Consider the following 15546-nt stretch of genomic DNA (forward strand, 5'->3'; position numbering starts at 1 on the left):
TATGACATAATGATGTAGTATCTTTAACAATTATGCTCTCTATGGCAGATCAGCTTACACCAAGATTTTCCCACAGAGCAAGAAAGTTTATTTACATATAGTAAGAGGAAAATAATCATCCGTCTCTCTCTCTCTCCCTCTTTTTCTTTTAGTCACTGCAGTGGAAACAGGATGTGATGCATGCTAAGTAATACATTAATGTGTAAATTACACAGAATATTCTCATCTCCCCTTTCTGTCCACTAATGTGATTTATAAAGCAGTCACAGCCATCATTTATTAGAGATGTGATGCACATAAATGTTCCCCATCCTCTGTTCTGTGTAGACACTTTTAGAGTGATCCATGCCATTAGGTATTAGGCAGCTTTCTTGTTACATACGCTTCACAGAGTGGGTGATGTGACTAAGTGGAAAACTGCACACCTCAATTTGGACTAATGTATAAGGGAGCTGTTGGAACTAAAAATCAGATGTGGGAGTCCCTCTCCATGAAGAGAAAAATAGCAATTTGACAAATTTGGGGAATCATAAGTTCCCTCTCCATCAGGGTTTCTCAATTTTGACATGACTATTAATATTTTAGACCAGGTAATTCTTTGTGGTGGAGGATTCTCCAGTGCAGTGCAGAATGTTGCAGCCTCCCTGGGCTAGATGCCAGTAGCACCACTTCAGTTGTGACGATCAAAAATGTCTCCAGACATTGACAAGTGTCCCTGGGGTGATGGAATTGTTCCTGGCTGAGAACCATTACTTAATATAAAATGTCCTAAATCATAATAATACCTATAATGTATTTACTTTTTTTTTTTATACTTACATTGTTTTGCCTCATTTATTTATTAGCATCATTACCCAATTAGATGTCAAGGACCTGTGGAATATTTACATATCATATTTTGTAGGTAAATAGGATGGAATTAGTGAATATAAGATATACCAATTCTATCAGGCTCAGTTAAGATACTGGGAATTATGCCATATGAAATTTTGACATGTGCATTTGACTTAATACAATTACTTTTGAGAATTTTTTTCTTTCCGTATAAAAATTAACCTTCAGGTAGGTAAGGTTAGATGATATATGTACAAGAAACTAGGGGACAGCAAAAAATAAGAGAGATCAATGTTTGAAAGAATTACCGTGCAAAGGAAAAACAAAAATGGTTGGAAGTTGGAGAAAGTAATTCTCAAAAGCACTTCTTCCAAGAAACAGTTGTCTCAGAGTTCACTTCAGAGGAAATTTAAGTCACATATGATGGAATAGACTATTTTTGTTTCACACAGATTGATTATTCTGCTCTGGATCAGACAGGAAAATTATGCAGTCTTGCTGAGCAGTTTAGAATACTTGGAGTAAATGGCAGTAAAGTTTCACTAAGATAAGAGAAATTAGCTAACATGAGAGACAATTTAATTCATTAATATAAAAACTCTCTGCAAAAACTATTTACCAGTGAGACACATTCAAATTCTGGATAAACTGTTTTTTGAGATGAAAGGGAAAGAGCAGTTGGAATGATATAGTCATAATTTTTAGCAGACTGAAATTAAATTAAAGCTGATATCACAGTTTTAAATTCTCAAATGAAAATCTCTGCATTTCAAGGAACTAAAATGCAGTTCCTTAAATCCACAGCAGTGGATATAGGACAGAATTGTGTTGAATTACTTATTAAAGGCATATTAATTTCAAACATGTTTTCACCTGTGCCCCAAATTTTTCCATGGTGGTTTTGGAGCAACTAAAAAGTTTTTACCTGAACATGATTTAATCTTTATTACTAAAATCCACTTGCAAAAGCACTTTTGTAGGCTGCAGTGAATGCAGTTTAGAATTAGAGATTGACAACATCCCGTGAGCAAGGAATATGAACCCAGGAGCACTGAGTGCTACTTCACTTGCACTTTCATAAAATGTTCTATTACTTTTTAATTGTACCTTTGTACATTATTTTGATTTCCCTATTCAAAAGATTGAATATGTATATATAAAAAACAAGTTAGAATTAATAAGTAATAGCTTACCTTAGTAGTATATACTCAAATTATAATTATGGCATACAGTACAGTTTTATATGTAGTCTTATATAACTCTGACAGGTTACCTTGCAAGACTACCAGGAAAAAATTTATTGCAGTTTTGCAGATGTAAAGTGTCATGCTTAGCTATATTAAATGATTAAATGATCATTTAGAGTTACTAATTAGGAGAGTTTGAGACTAGAATCCAAAGCAAGTAAGCAATGTCTTTAAAGTACATTGAAATTTATACGTATACAAATGTTGGTGTTACTTTGGTCTCAGCAAGCTTTAATAAGCCTGTTTCAGATAAATTTCATGATTTTATAAACCTGCCATGTTTAAACCTTTCTCTCTCCACCTTCCAGCATGTTTTTGTTTTCATATAAAACATCTTCTCTTTCCCCCCCGACCATATACATCTTCCAGACACACGTAAGTTGCAAGATCACTATAACAATTTTTGAACAATAGCTTAGAAATATCTTTTCACTCACTTCTTAGAGCTTTTAGAGTCATCACGTTTGCACCTAATTACATTGCATACTGTGTTATTTGCTGTCAGTTTAAGTATGTTTTTCTTACCTTCTAAACTGTATTGTAATTTGTGAAAAGGATACGTATGTTCATAGTTCTATTTCCCAGAGAGTGACTTGATGCATAATGTATATATATTTAGATGCTCAATTTTATACTGGTCTTTAGTTGTTCTGTATGGATCCCTTGATGATAAAATGCTAGGTTCATCAGTTATTTATTGACATAAACTATCTTAAGCCAGGTGGGTTGGCCAACCCTTTAATCTACTCCTAATAACCTCTCATTTTTGTGACAGCTTTTATACACACACATACACACACTCTCACATTCACACATTCTCACATATACAGAAATCTCATGCCCCAAGCGCAAGTCCTCAGGAACTTGTTTTCTGCTGGTTGGCCATAAGATCACTACTGTATTTTTTCCTCTGAAAAAAAAAGATTTTTTTTATTTGGGTAACAGAAAGATCTGTATATCATTTACTGTGATAGAATAGGAAGGAACAGAATTTAATAACAGTGTTACAGGGGCAGGGTTTGGGAGTAAAATTGGTTTTGGAGTTGTTAAGTTTGAATGGCCTCTGAAAAATAAAGTATCAGTGTTCAAAGGACAATAGGTACCATTTTCCAGTGAACGAAACCACGGCTCCTTGAAGAAATGGCTGATTCTAGCACTAAGGCATATCATGCGTGTAGTGCCAGAGAGTGAAGATAAGCTAAAAAAAAAAAAAAAGATGGGGTATATAAAAGTAACAACAGGAGCCAATTTAAAAGTGCTCTCAATGGCCAAAACTGGGATAGTTTTAGCAACAAAATAAGGCAAGCAGTATTAGATTATAATTCAAAGTATAAAATAAATAGATATGAATATACATTTATATAAATGAAATATTGATTAAATGATTGAATGGGGATAGGGACAAATCTTCCTTACAGAAGAATCCCCAATGGTATATATATTGGGGATTATACACACACACACACACACACACACACACACACATATATATATATATATATATATATATATATTTATATATACACCTTCCTCTTTAATAGAGAGCCCAGAAATAGACCCATGTAAATATAGTCAATTAATAAAGGAGCAAAGGCAATACACTGGAGAAAAGATTGTCTTTTCACCAAATGATGCTGGAACAATTGGACATCCACATGCAAAAGTAATGAACTTAGACACAAACCTTACAGCCTTCAGAAGAATTAAGTCAAAGTGGATCATAGACCTAAATGTGAACTGAAAAACTGTAAAACTTTTAGAAGATAACAGGGAAAAATCTAGATGACCTTGGATTTGGTAATGACTCTTTAGATACAATACCAAAGGCATGACATATAAAAGAATTAATAAGCCAGACTGAATTAAAATGAAAAACTTTTGCTCTATGAAAGACACTGTCAACAGAATGAGAAGACAAGCCACAGACAGGAAGAAAATATTTACAAAAGACATATCTGATAAAGGGCTGTTATCCAAACTATACAAAGAACTCTTAAAATGCAACAATAAGAGAACAAATAATCCAGGTAATAAAAGGGCAAGAGACCTGAACAGACACTTCACCAAAGAAGATATACAGATGGCAAATAAGCATATGAAAAGATGTGTCCACACAAAAACCTGCACATGGATGTTTATAGCAGCTTTATTCATAATTGCCAAAACTCGGAAGCAACCAAGATGTCCTTCAGTAGATGAATGAATAAAATTTATTGTGGTACATCAAGATAATGGAATATTACTTAGTGGTAAAAACAAATGAGCTATGGAATCATGAAAAAACACAGAGACACCTTAAATACCTATTACTAAGCTAAAGAAGCCAATTTATAAAGACTCTACACTGTACGATTCCAACTATATAACATTCTGGAAAAGGCAAAACTATGGAAAGAGTGGAAGAATCTGTGGTTGCGAGGGGGGAGGGGGGAGGGAGAGATGAGGGGGGAGGGAGAGCACAAAGGATTTTTAGGACAGCGAAACTCTGTATGGTGGAGACATGCCATCGTCCATTTGCAGAACCCATAGAATGTATACCCTGAGTGGACCCCAGTGTAACCTATGGGCTTTGAGTGATACTGATGTGTCAATGTAGGTTCATCAATTGTAACAAATACACCACTTGATAGTCGGGAGGCTGCTGCCTCTTTAGGTGCAGGGGTGTGTATGGGAAGCCTCTATACCTTCTGCTCAAGCTGTGAATCTAAAACTTCCCTAAAAAATAAAGTGTTTTTAAAAATCTGACACAACCTGTAATTTAGTTAATAATGATGTTCCAATGATAATTTCCTAGTTTTGACAAATGTACCAAGAGAAGGCAAGATGTTAATATGAGGGAAAATGGTGAATTTTCCATTCATAGGTGAATTCCATGTACTATATTTGCAACTTTTCTATAAATCTAAAATTATTACAGAATTAAAAGTTTATCTTTTAAAAAAGTCAATTAACTACATGTGTTTGAAAGTCAGGCAAACGCGATTGGTTATGCTAGGTGCTGCCCTACTTGTCCTGGATATCACTGACCATATTCAGATACATTCTTGAAAAGTGAGTAAGATCTCAAGAGACCAGAGAGTATCTTTGGGGGGCCAAATCCTAGCTCTGTGATTTATTTTGGCAACTTATTTAACCTCTCTTTTCTTAGATCCTCATCTGCAAAATGGAGATACCATAAGTCTCTATTTTATAGGGCTACTGTAAGAACTAATTGAGATCAATTAAGTTCAGTGCCTAGCACGGACTACATGTTTGATAAATGTTAGCTATTGTTAGCATTACTGTTATTGAATCTTTTAAAATAAATTTTATTTCTTCTGTGCTTGACATCCATATAACCAAATTACCCTTTCTCCATTTATATCTTGTGACTATACGCAGGTATTTCTGTGGTATTTATGCTTCATGAAGTCCCCATGTGGTAGCAGCACCATGCATATACCTGCAACGTCATAAAGGTAGGAGTATCATGTTTTCATAGGACTCCTGGCTGGACCCATTCTATCTGGAGAGAACTGTGGCTCTCCAGTGCACTGGCTTCTCTGTTGAGTCAGTGACTGCCAGACCCCTCTGTCTCAGTTCAGAGCAGATGAGGAGCCCAAAATGACAGATTTAAATCTCTGATCTCTCCTGTTTATGATTTTTTTTAAATTCCTGAAATTAATTATGGCCTGTCTTCCCTGATAAATTATTCTCTCCTGATGCAAACTGCATAAAATTATTCCTAGTTTTTATAGTTTTCATCTGTCCAAACTTCAAAAATCTTCTATCAACAGCTCACCTGCTATTTACACAGAATTGTGGTGTTACATATCATCTGGAATTCATGCCATGTGACCTAAGATAGAACAGGGAGTATGCTAATACAGTCATGGTTTTAAAATGGGCAAGTGCCTATGAGTTGTGATACTTAGAAATTCTGGGATAGGCCTGCCTGGAGCCAAGCTATGTTGGATTTTGTGACTTAACAGCTGTTATTTGAATGCAATGAATTTTTCACTTTAGGGCTTTTCAAGTATACAAATATATGTATATAGGTGTGTGTTTATATTTGTGTAAACATCATAAGTAACTGAAAATAAATATTTAAACATTAAGATTTTAAGTTCTATATAAAAGTTGTGAGCGCTAACATTTTTATAATGACCTCACTGTAATTATGTTTTAGCATGTTTCATGAATGTAGTGTTAGTTTTTTATTGCTACATAACAAATTACCTCAAATAGTGCTTAAAATAACACATATTTATTATCCTGTGGTTTACATGGGTCAGGGGTCTGTACTTCTCAGATGATTGCAAGGCTGCAATGAAGATTTTGGCCAGCATGCATTCTCATCTGAAGCTTGGGGTCCTCTTCTAAGTTCATTCAAGTTACTGGCAAAATTCAATTCCTTGTATTTTTACGACTGAGGCCCTCAGCTTCTAGATGCTATTCTCTCCATTGGTGGCTCAGAAAGTTTTGTTGCTTCTTCGAGGCCAGCAGGTCAGCATTTCTGCTGTTTTGAGTTTCTTCTTTCATGGAATACCTGTTTTAAGGGCCTCACCTCATTAGATCCCATGTACCACAGACTGCTCTAAGTCTGGATCCCATGTGCTGGGCCACAAGGCCATTGCTCAACGCCTGTGTGCCTGTCGGGCCCATGATCCCCAGCTAATTTGTACCTTGTATCCCCAGGCCTATCCTCACTGCTCACCGACATGCTTCCTTGTCTCACAGACTTCACTTCACGTTCCAAGATAAAATTAAGAATTTCAAGGTGGAGACAGCAGAGCTTTAAACCAAGTGCAGGGCTCTTCTGAGAGCAAGAGCCTATGCCTGTCCTGTCTGTGTTTGCTTATTAAACTAAAAAACTAGAATTATAATACCTACTTTGTAGGGTTGGTAATGATATTAAATGAGAAAATGTATATGAAGAATTTATAACAGGGTCTGTTACGTAGCAAACACTCAATAGATATTAGTCCTTATGTTATTATAAGGACTAGTTATAAGGACATAAAAGACTCAGTCACCTACTCAAAGGTGTCTAGTTAGAGAGACAGGCATGTGAACAGCTTATTACAACAATACCATAAATAAAAACCACTAGGCACTGAGAATTTTAAAATGCACTGCTGGGTCTTCGTTTCTGTGCGAGGGCTTTCTCTAGTTGCGGCAAGCGGGGGCCACTCTTCATCGCGGTGCGTGGGCCTCTCACTACCGTGGTCTCTCTTGTTGCGGAGCACAGGCTCCAGACGCGCAGGCTCAGTAATTGTGGCTCACGGGCCTAGTTGCTCCACGGCATGTGGGATCTTCCCAGACCAGGGCTCGAACCCGTGTCCCCTGCATTGGCAGGCAGATTCTCAACCACTGTGCCACCAGGGAAGCCAGCCATAAATAAATAAATAAATAAAAATAAAATGACTAATACTCTTTAAAAAAATGCACTGTTTACAAGGAATTTATAGTGGTGAAACTGACAGCTATGTAATTATAGTTCAGTATGATTAGTGTAATTTCCAGATCTACTAAAATCTGTAGAAGATCTCAGGAGAATGTTGCTCCTACTCTAACATTAAAAGAAAAAGGAGGATAATCTAAAAAAATCATAACTTTCCTGGGCTCATCACAGAGCCAAGGTCGTAAAGTCACTAGGTACACTGAATTCCAAAGGGTGACCAGCCCCTCCAAAAAGACCTTGGACATGCAAACTATTTGGCCTTTGGTACAGTGTGAGAGCGAGCACAAGTCGTAGACATAAATATGTATAAAAAGGAAGCAACTGAAATTTTAATAAATTTTCAAAGATTCTGTGTGGCTCATCAAGAGAATTTAGCATCCCAAGAAACCCAAGACACAAAGGTCACCTAAGCTTCCTCACCAGCTTTTTAATACAGGTCCGTGCTGGGTGCGTATGAGAAAGAGTGGGATCAGGAAAAGGAGACCTGAAGAAGCAGCTGCTGGAGGAGAGGCATGAAATCCAGACTCTTCTCTCATAGGAAGCAAAGTCTTCCTTCTACGGTGGCAGAGGAAGAATGCTCAGTGGTCAAGATTTTGTACTTTTGTAGCGATGCAAAGCAACGCTGCTGCGGGGGGTTGGGGGGGGGGGTCAGGAAACTCACTCTTGCCGAAGACTCACCATCCTTACGCACCAGGGGAGATGGAAGGAAAGCTGAGAAAACCCCACCCTCAAGATGAACCGCACAGGGCTTACCTAAGACTGGGACTAGAGCAAAAGAACTGAGAAACCTGCCTGCCCCCGCCATGAGGTTTGCACCAAATAATAAACACCAACAGGCACCTGCTGGGGTAGCATCAGGAGCACAGAGACCCTTTCTACATCATAAACGTGGGGCCTGCTCAGAGCTGGGGTGGGCGGGGGAGGAGGAGAGCCTTCCAGGACTCCAGGCTTCACACTAAGCAGGAGGTAGCAGGGTCCTCCCCTCAAGGACCCAGAATCTTCTTCATTGATATTTAGGCTATAACAGAAAACTGCCAATAGATGGCATCAAATCTCAACCAGGCCCTGGACAGGTCAAGGTTTCATAGCTGGACTCCTGCACCACCCATCTTGCTAGACATGCGGCCTGGCCCTAGTCATTTCATTACCTTGTCATATTACAACCCTGTATTTAATATTAATTTTTTTTCCTTAATCACCACCTGCCATTATGACATTGAAATATCTTTTTCTTTTTTCTTCTTTTCTGTCTGTTTCCAAAACCACATATTCCAAAAGTGGTATTACTTGAGAGATGCTCTGTATGTATGACTGCTTGGGAAGAAGTGAACACACACACTCACACACACTCACACACGTGTGCACACATGTCACTTTTTTTTAATTCTTTTTTTATTTTTGGCTGTGTTGGGTCTTCGTTTCTGTGCGAGGACTTTCTCTAGTTGCGGCAAGCGGGGGCCACTCTTCATCGCGGTGCGCGGGCCTCTCACTATCGTGGCCTCTCTTGTTGCGGAGCACAGGCTCCAGATGCGCAGGCTCAGTAATTGTGGCTCACGGGCCCAGTTGCTCCGCGGCATGTGGGATCTTCCCAGACCAGGGCTCGAACCCGTGTCCCCTGCATTGGCAGGCAGATTCTTAACCACTGCACCACCAGGGAAGCCCACATGTCACTTTAAGATGAGATAAATGTCCTGGTTTAATTTGTGACGAGTAAAAACTTTTTGAAGGACAGTGGCACACAAGAAAAGAGAGCATAAGGCATGTTTGAGTGTAATTTCTCATGATCCTCAGGGATCCTAATGGAACAGGAAGCTATCATTGACAACATACGCATGGTAGTATTTGCTGGATCTGGAAAATTCATTTCTTGCTTTATCATAGATTGCCATGGGAGGATGGCTGCCAGATATGGCCAATGAGGAAGTGCATTTTTCTCTTTGCAGCAACTTTTTACTTTTAGCATGTATTGATGATCTTGCCTATATCAGTTATTACACTGGAGATTGGAGAATGGTAGTTTGTTCCTTCTAGGTTTATGCCTTTTAATTTCCTCTCATTTTATTTTGGTTCCAAGAGAAAAAAAAAATGACTATGCAACATCAGGCTACTGGTTTAACCCAATATCAGATCAGTTTAGAAGTCATTATGAGAGGAAAAAGAAATATTTGAGTTGAAAGATATATTAAAAACCCTTTCTCATTGTTTTTGATGAGTTTCCAGCAGGCAAGAGTTTACCTTTTTTGTTTCTCTTCATCATTTCGTTGGTAGTTTGGTGTCTTAAATAAACCTAGACAGGCATATGTGTTATTTATTACATTTCTTATCTTGACCTGCAAGGCTCTATATGATTTTGCCCTTACTTGACCTCTCAACTTCTTCTACAATTCTCTCTTGTAATTAACACAGTACAGATGCACTTGCCCCTTCTTATTTCTCAAGCACATACAACTCTGCTCGGCACTTCAAGGAATATTGCCATATGACTTGTTTCTTCTTGTCTTTAAATTCTTACCTTAAGTGTCCTCTCCATAGAGAATTCTTCCCTGACCATTCAACGTAAAGTAGCTGCTACCTGCTCTGTATTACAGGACACTCCTTAAAAGCCGTCATAGCACTGGTGATATCTGACAGTTATGTTGGTCTTTTCTGTCTTCCTCTAGTATTAGAATGTAAGCTCCAGGAGAGTGGGCATCTTGGCTATCTATTCCTTGCTATATCCTACCACCGAGAATAGGATTGAAAACAATATTTTTAAATAAAAAGAAACATCTCAGCTTATGCACTTATTAAACTTTTATCTTTCTACCATCTTTAATAGGTATAAAATCTGGATTTAAACTTGCTTTAAATATATAATGGCCAAGGAGTCTTGCTTCCAGTAGGGGCAATGGTACCTTGGGTCAACCCTTGTACTGAGATGGATTAAGAAAGTGTGGTATGTGTGTATGTGTGTGTGCATGTGTGTGTATAATATCATAATGGGATGCAATCAAGGAAATTATAGGGCTAAATTCCAAAGTAAAAGAAATAAAACCTAGAGGTGTGAACTTGGTATTTAGCACCATTTTTCCTTTACAGGGATTTGCCAGTTCTGGAAGAGGTGACTGAGAGGCCAAGAAACTGATGAGAAAAGTTTTTGAAAGGTTTACAGAAAGAAAAATTCAAATTGGGTTCAAGTCTTGCCAGGGGCATTGGTAAATCACGCAGGCTTCTGATTAAGATCCTTATGGTCTAAACCCCCCAAATAAGTGTGAAACGCACTTGCAAGGATTGAAGGATTGAAGAAGTGCAATTTCTAATTTCAGTCTCTGATACTATTAAGGTCATTCTAGTTTGCTGATGACCCCAGCCACCTGCATAAGCAAATGCAAATTTGCTCCAGTGGAAAAAAGTCTTCCTAGACCTTAAATCCTCTTTACATATTTGTGTATTGAACCCAGCAGACGATAAAGAACAACTAGGTAAAAAAGAGTGGCTATATGTATATGTATAACTGATTCACTTTGCTGTACAGCAGAAACTAACACAACATTGTAAATCAACTATACTCCAATAAAAAAAAACAAAAAACAGGCAAATGAAGAAACAGATAATGTGGCAGAAAAGCAAAAGAACCAGAGAAATAAACCATCAACAGTAAACAGCAACTACAATGAACACCTGCTACATGCTTTTAGGAAGCAATGCATACATTGAGTGCTGAATAATCATCTCACCTTCATGAGTATAAAACTGAACTCTTCATCTTTCCCCCCAAATCCATTCCACCATGGCCTTACTTATTTTTGTCGATGGCAACCCCACGGTTCCAGTGCTCAACCCAAGACATTGCTGTGGTCTTTGACTTTTTTCTTTTTGTCACACCCTATATATGATTGGTAAAGAAATCTTCACTCTTATTTTTAAAAGTACAGATAAATACAGAATCTGATCATTTCTCATGACATTCGCAGCTACAAGCTTGCCACCCTGTTCTTACTGAATTGCTTGTGTCTCTGCTTGTCTGAACACAGCAATTAGCATGATTCTGTTAAAGCATGCATCTAACCAGAATCTCCTCTGCTCAAAACTTTATAATAGCTCTACTCAGAGTAAAAGAGGAAGTCCTTAAAATGGCTTACAATATTCTATACCTTTCTAAATCCATGCCAAGGCCTTAGAGCAAGTTTTATATCTGTACCATAAAATGTTTATCTCACCCAAATTTTTACTGTGTAATGTCAAAGGATATCAACTTTATTCATTTTCCTATAAGATACATGTTTACACTGAGCCAAGAAACGTTCTTTGGCACTACAAAAACTGCGATGAAAACTATTTACTGGAAACTTATATTAATCATTTTTTAAACTCATAATTTCAGTAGCAGAATTACGGTTCAGTCATCAAAAATGAAGATTATTATGTTGTTAATGGGCATTGACTGCTGTTGTAAACAAGCAATGCTTTAAAAAATATCTTGATCTAATAACAAATTTATTTTTGCACCAGTTCATCTTATTCCTTTTACCATTTTCCTTTCATGTAATGTTTTCTGATTAAAGTTACCTCTCATTGGGCATCAGATGTCTATTTTGTTAACCTATTTTAATCTACTGATAGTCTAAGGATAAATAAACTTGGATATATAAGACTGTTAGCCTTAATTTTTTTGTTGTTGCTTTTGTGTAATGTTTCCTGATTAAGGCAATCTCTCATTGGACTCCAGCTGTCTCTTTTACTAATCTATTTAAATATAATGATAGTTAAAAGATAAATAAGCTTGGATGTGAATAAATTTTGATGCAAAGAGCTGCATGGAGCAGAGGTGCTAGAAACTAGAGGGCAGCCTTAATTACCATATAGTTATTTCTTTTATTCATACAGCTAAGTTTAGAGCTCCATTTAAATTCAAGATTGTTAAATTTTGAAAGTTGAATTTTTACAAGAACATAGTTTCTACTGGCCTTCCAGGTATCTATTTTAATTTTTTTCTTTTCCTTATCTACCTAAATGCAAATTATAACTACTCTTTAATTATAATTTATTTTCTTGGATTCAGTCAAATTAGATTATGTAATTGAACTAAAATCAGAATAATGAAATAGAAGTTGAGACAATGCTATATACCCATTTTATATAAACTTTTTTTAGCAAGATGACTAATACATTAATAAATCTAACAACCTTGGTTAGTGTCACCATGACCTGGACCCTCCTAGTCCACATCCTGAATCAGGATCTCAGACGTCACCCAGAGTGGAACTTGTGACATGTTAGTGGAAAAATGGAAACCACATTTTGATACTCAGTTCTGGGGAGGAAACTGTTTTGCCAAAAACAATTTGCCTTGTAATTTTTCATTTCAGTTATCTGCAGCATGATGGCTAAAATGTGTTTTCTTCTCTTTTGTTCTGATTTGGTAAGGAAGCACAGATCAGTCTACACAGCCACCTGAACACCGCTGCCAAGACTATTCCTTAAAAAGAGGATTATTTCTACACAATAGGGAGTGCAAGCACATTTCCTGCCCCTGTCAAAATTCTGTCTACCTTGGGATAAGAAAACAACCCCCACTCTGCTTTCCGAAATTAGATAGTATTAAATTTTTAAAAAGAAGACAAATTATATCTTTAAATATCATGCATTTTAAGACAAAATATTTAAAATTTACCTGGATAGCAATGCTTGTTTTTACAAAAATGTTTTTAGACATAAACACATCTTACTATACATTATATCTTCCACCTGTGTACTTTTAATAATTACATTTCTGTTTACATGCCTACAAAAGGGACTAACTTAATTCTACAGTTTATAATAAAAAATATTTTTAACTTATTAAAAAACTTAAGTTTTTAAAAAGAAAACCTAGAAACATTTGAACAAATAGATTGATTGTTTCACATATAGTTTTTTCTTTTGCAAAATAAGGTAATATAACAATGTTTTATATAGAAGATTTATATTCTTACAGTAATATTTACTAAAATTCTAATCTCTATGCACTTGTAAGGCTTTTGATACTCAATTTAGGGAGATATTGGTACAAACTGCATTAGGCTGGATTCAAAATTCTGAAGTTTAGAAATACTTTGTCAGTGGTATCTTTCATTTGCAAGTCTTTTTCTCAAAAAACACAAAAAACCAGTCTGGGACTCTATAACCTTATTCTTATTTAGTTCATTCAATAAGTCTTGATTGAGTGCTGACTTTGTATCAGGAAAACCTTTTAAGTAGTAATGACAGCAGTAAAAATGGAAGAAACTTCCTGCCCTCAGGTGACTTAGGACCGTGGGTATAATTAAATGGAAAGTGTCCATTGCTATGGAAATGTATTGATTTCCTCTGTACATTGGACTTTTTCTCAAAGTGATTAACTGTAATGCTTATCCCTCCCCACACCTTTTACCTACACATTAAATTGATCTTTTAAAATTATTTGAAAGCAAACATAGGATTTTTTCTGAATATGGCTCTTTTTTATCATTATGCAGACAAAACATGTAAGATACAGTTTACAATTCATAGAGCTCTTTATTCTCTTTCCCATTCCTTTGAGACACAGTAGTTTACTTCAAATAAGTCAGTCCAGAATACATATACCATCCCCATAACCTGTGAACAAATCTAGAAGTCAGATATGTGTAAAACATTTCTTATTTTTGTATTGGCCTGAAATATTGATATAAATCCCCAAAGATAGTGCCAGATTAAACTTCAAAGATCATTGAACCATCTTTTTTTTTTTTTTGCAGCATATTCAGTTCACATACTTGCAATGATTTGAATAGCTTGCTTGACAAGAGTGGCAAAATCACATCCTTACCCTCTGACTCATTTTTGTACTTATTTTGATTAGAATTTTTCTGAGGTCAAAGAGCATGCTTTATTCATCACTTTAAAATAAATTTATATGGAACCACAAAAGACCCAGAATTGCCACAGCAAATCTGAGGAAAAAGAACAAAGCTGGAAGCATAACCCTTCCAGACTTCAGACAATACTACAAAGCTACAGTAATCAAAACAGCACGGTATTGGCACAAAAACAGACATGTAGATCAATGGAACAGAATAGAGAGCCCAGAAATAAACCCACACACGTACAGTCAATTAATCTACAACAGTGCTCGCTTCAGCACACATACTAAAACAGGAATGATACAGAGAAGATTAACATGGCCCCTGCACAAGGATGACATGCAAATTTGTGAATTGTTCCGTATTTAAAAAAAAAAAAATCTACAACAAAGGAGGCAAGGATTTACAATGACAAAAAGACAGTCTCTTCAGCAGGTGGTGTTGGGAAAGCTGGACAGGTACATGTTAATCAATGAAATTAGAACACTCCCTCATACCATATACAAAAATAAACTCAAAATGGTTTAAAGACCTAAATATAAAAAAAGACACCATAAAACTCCTAGAAGAGAACATAGGCAAAACATTCTGGGACATAAATTGTAGCAATATTTTCTTAGATTATTCTCCCAAGGCAAAAGGAATAAAAGCAAAAATAAACAAATGGGACTTAATCAAGCTTAAAAGCTTTTTCACAGCAAAGAAAACCATCAGCAAAATGAAAAGACAACTTATGGAATGAGAGAAAATATTTGCAAATGATGTGACTGACAAGGAGGTTAATATCTAAAATATACAAACAGCTCATGCAACTCAATATCAATAAAACAAACAACCCAATCAAAAAATGGGCAGAAGACCTACATAGACATTTCTCCAAAGAAGACATACAGATGGCCAACAGGCACATGAAAAGATGATCAACATTGCTAATTGCAGATGACATGAAAATCTTAAAGATGCCACTAGAAAACTATTAGAGCTAATCAATGAATTTGGTAAAGTAGCAAGATACAAAATTAATGCACAGAAATCTCTGTCATTCCTATACACTAACAATGAAAAATCTGAAAGAGAAATTAAGGAATTACTCCCATTTACCATTGCAACAAAAAGAAGAAAATATCTAGGAATAAACCTTCCTAAGGAGGCAAAAGACCTGTATGCAGAAAACTATAAG

At 36.4% G+C, this 15546-nt stretch overlaps 1 non-coding gene across 1 annotated transcript; it reads left to right on the forward strand.

Annotated features, from left to right (window-relative positions):
• Window positions 1-14631: 14631 nt before the first annotated feature.
• Window positions 14632-14735, forward strand: LOC118902979. Its single transcript, XR_005021689.1, has one exon. It is a non-coding gene; the product is annotated as a U6 spliceosomal RNA (small nuclear RNA).
• The last annotated feature ends 811 nt before the right edge of the window (window positions 14736-15546 follow it).

The sequence above is a fragment of the Balaenoptera musculus genome, chromosome 10 (assembly GCF_009873245.2).
Source record: "Balaenoptera musculus isolate JJ_BM4_2016_0621 chromosome 10, mBalMus1.pri.v3, whole genome shotgun sequence".
Lineage (NCBI taxonomy): Eukaryota > Metazoa > Chordata > Mammalia > Artiodactyla > Balaenopteridae > Balaenoptera > Balaenoptera musculus.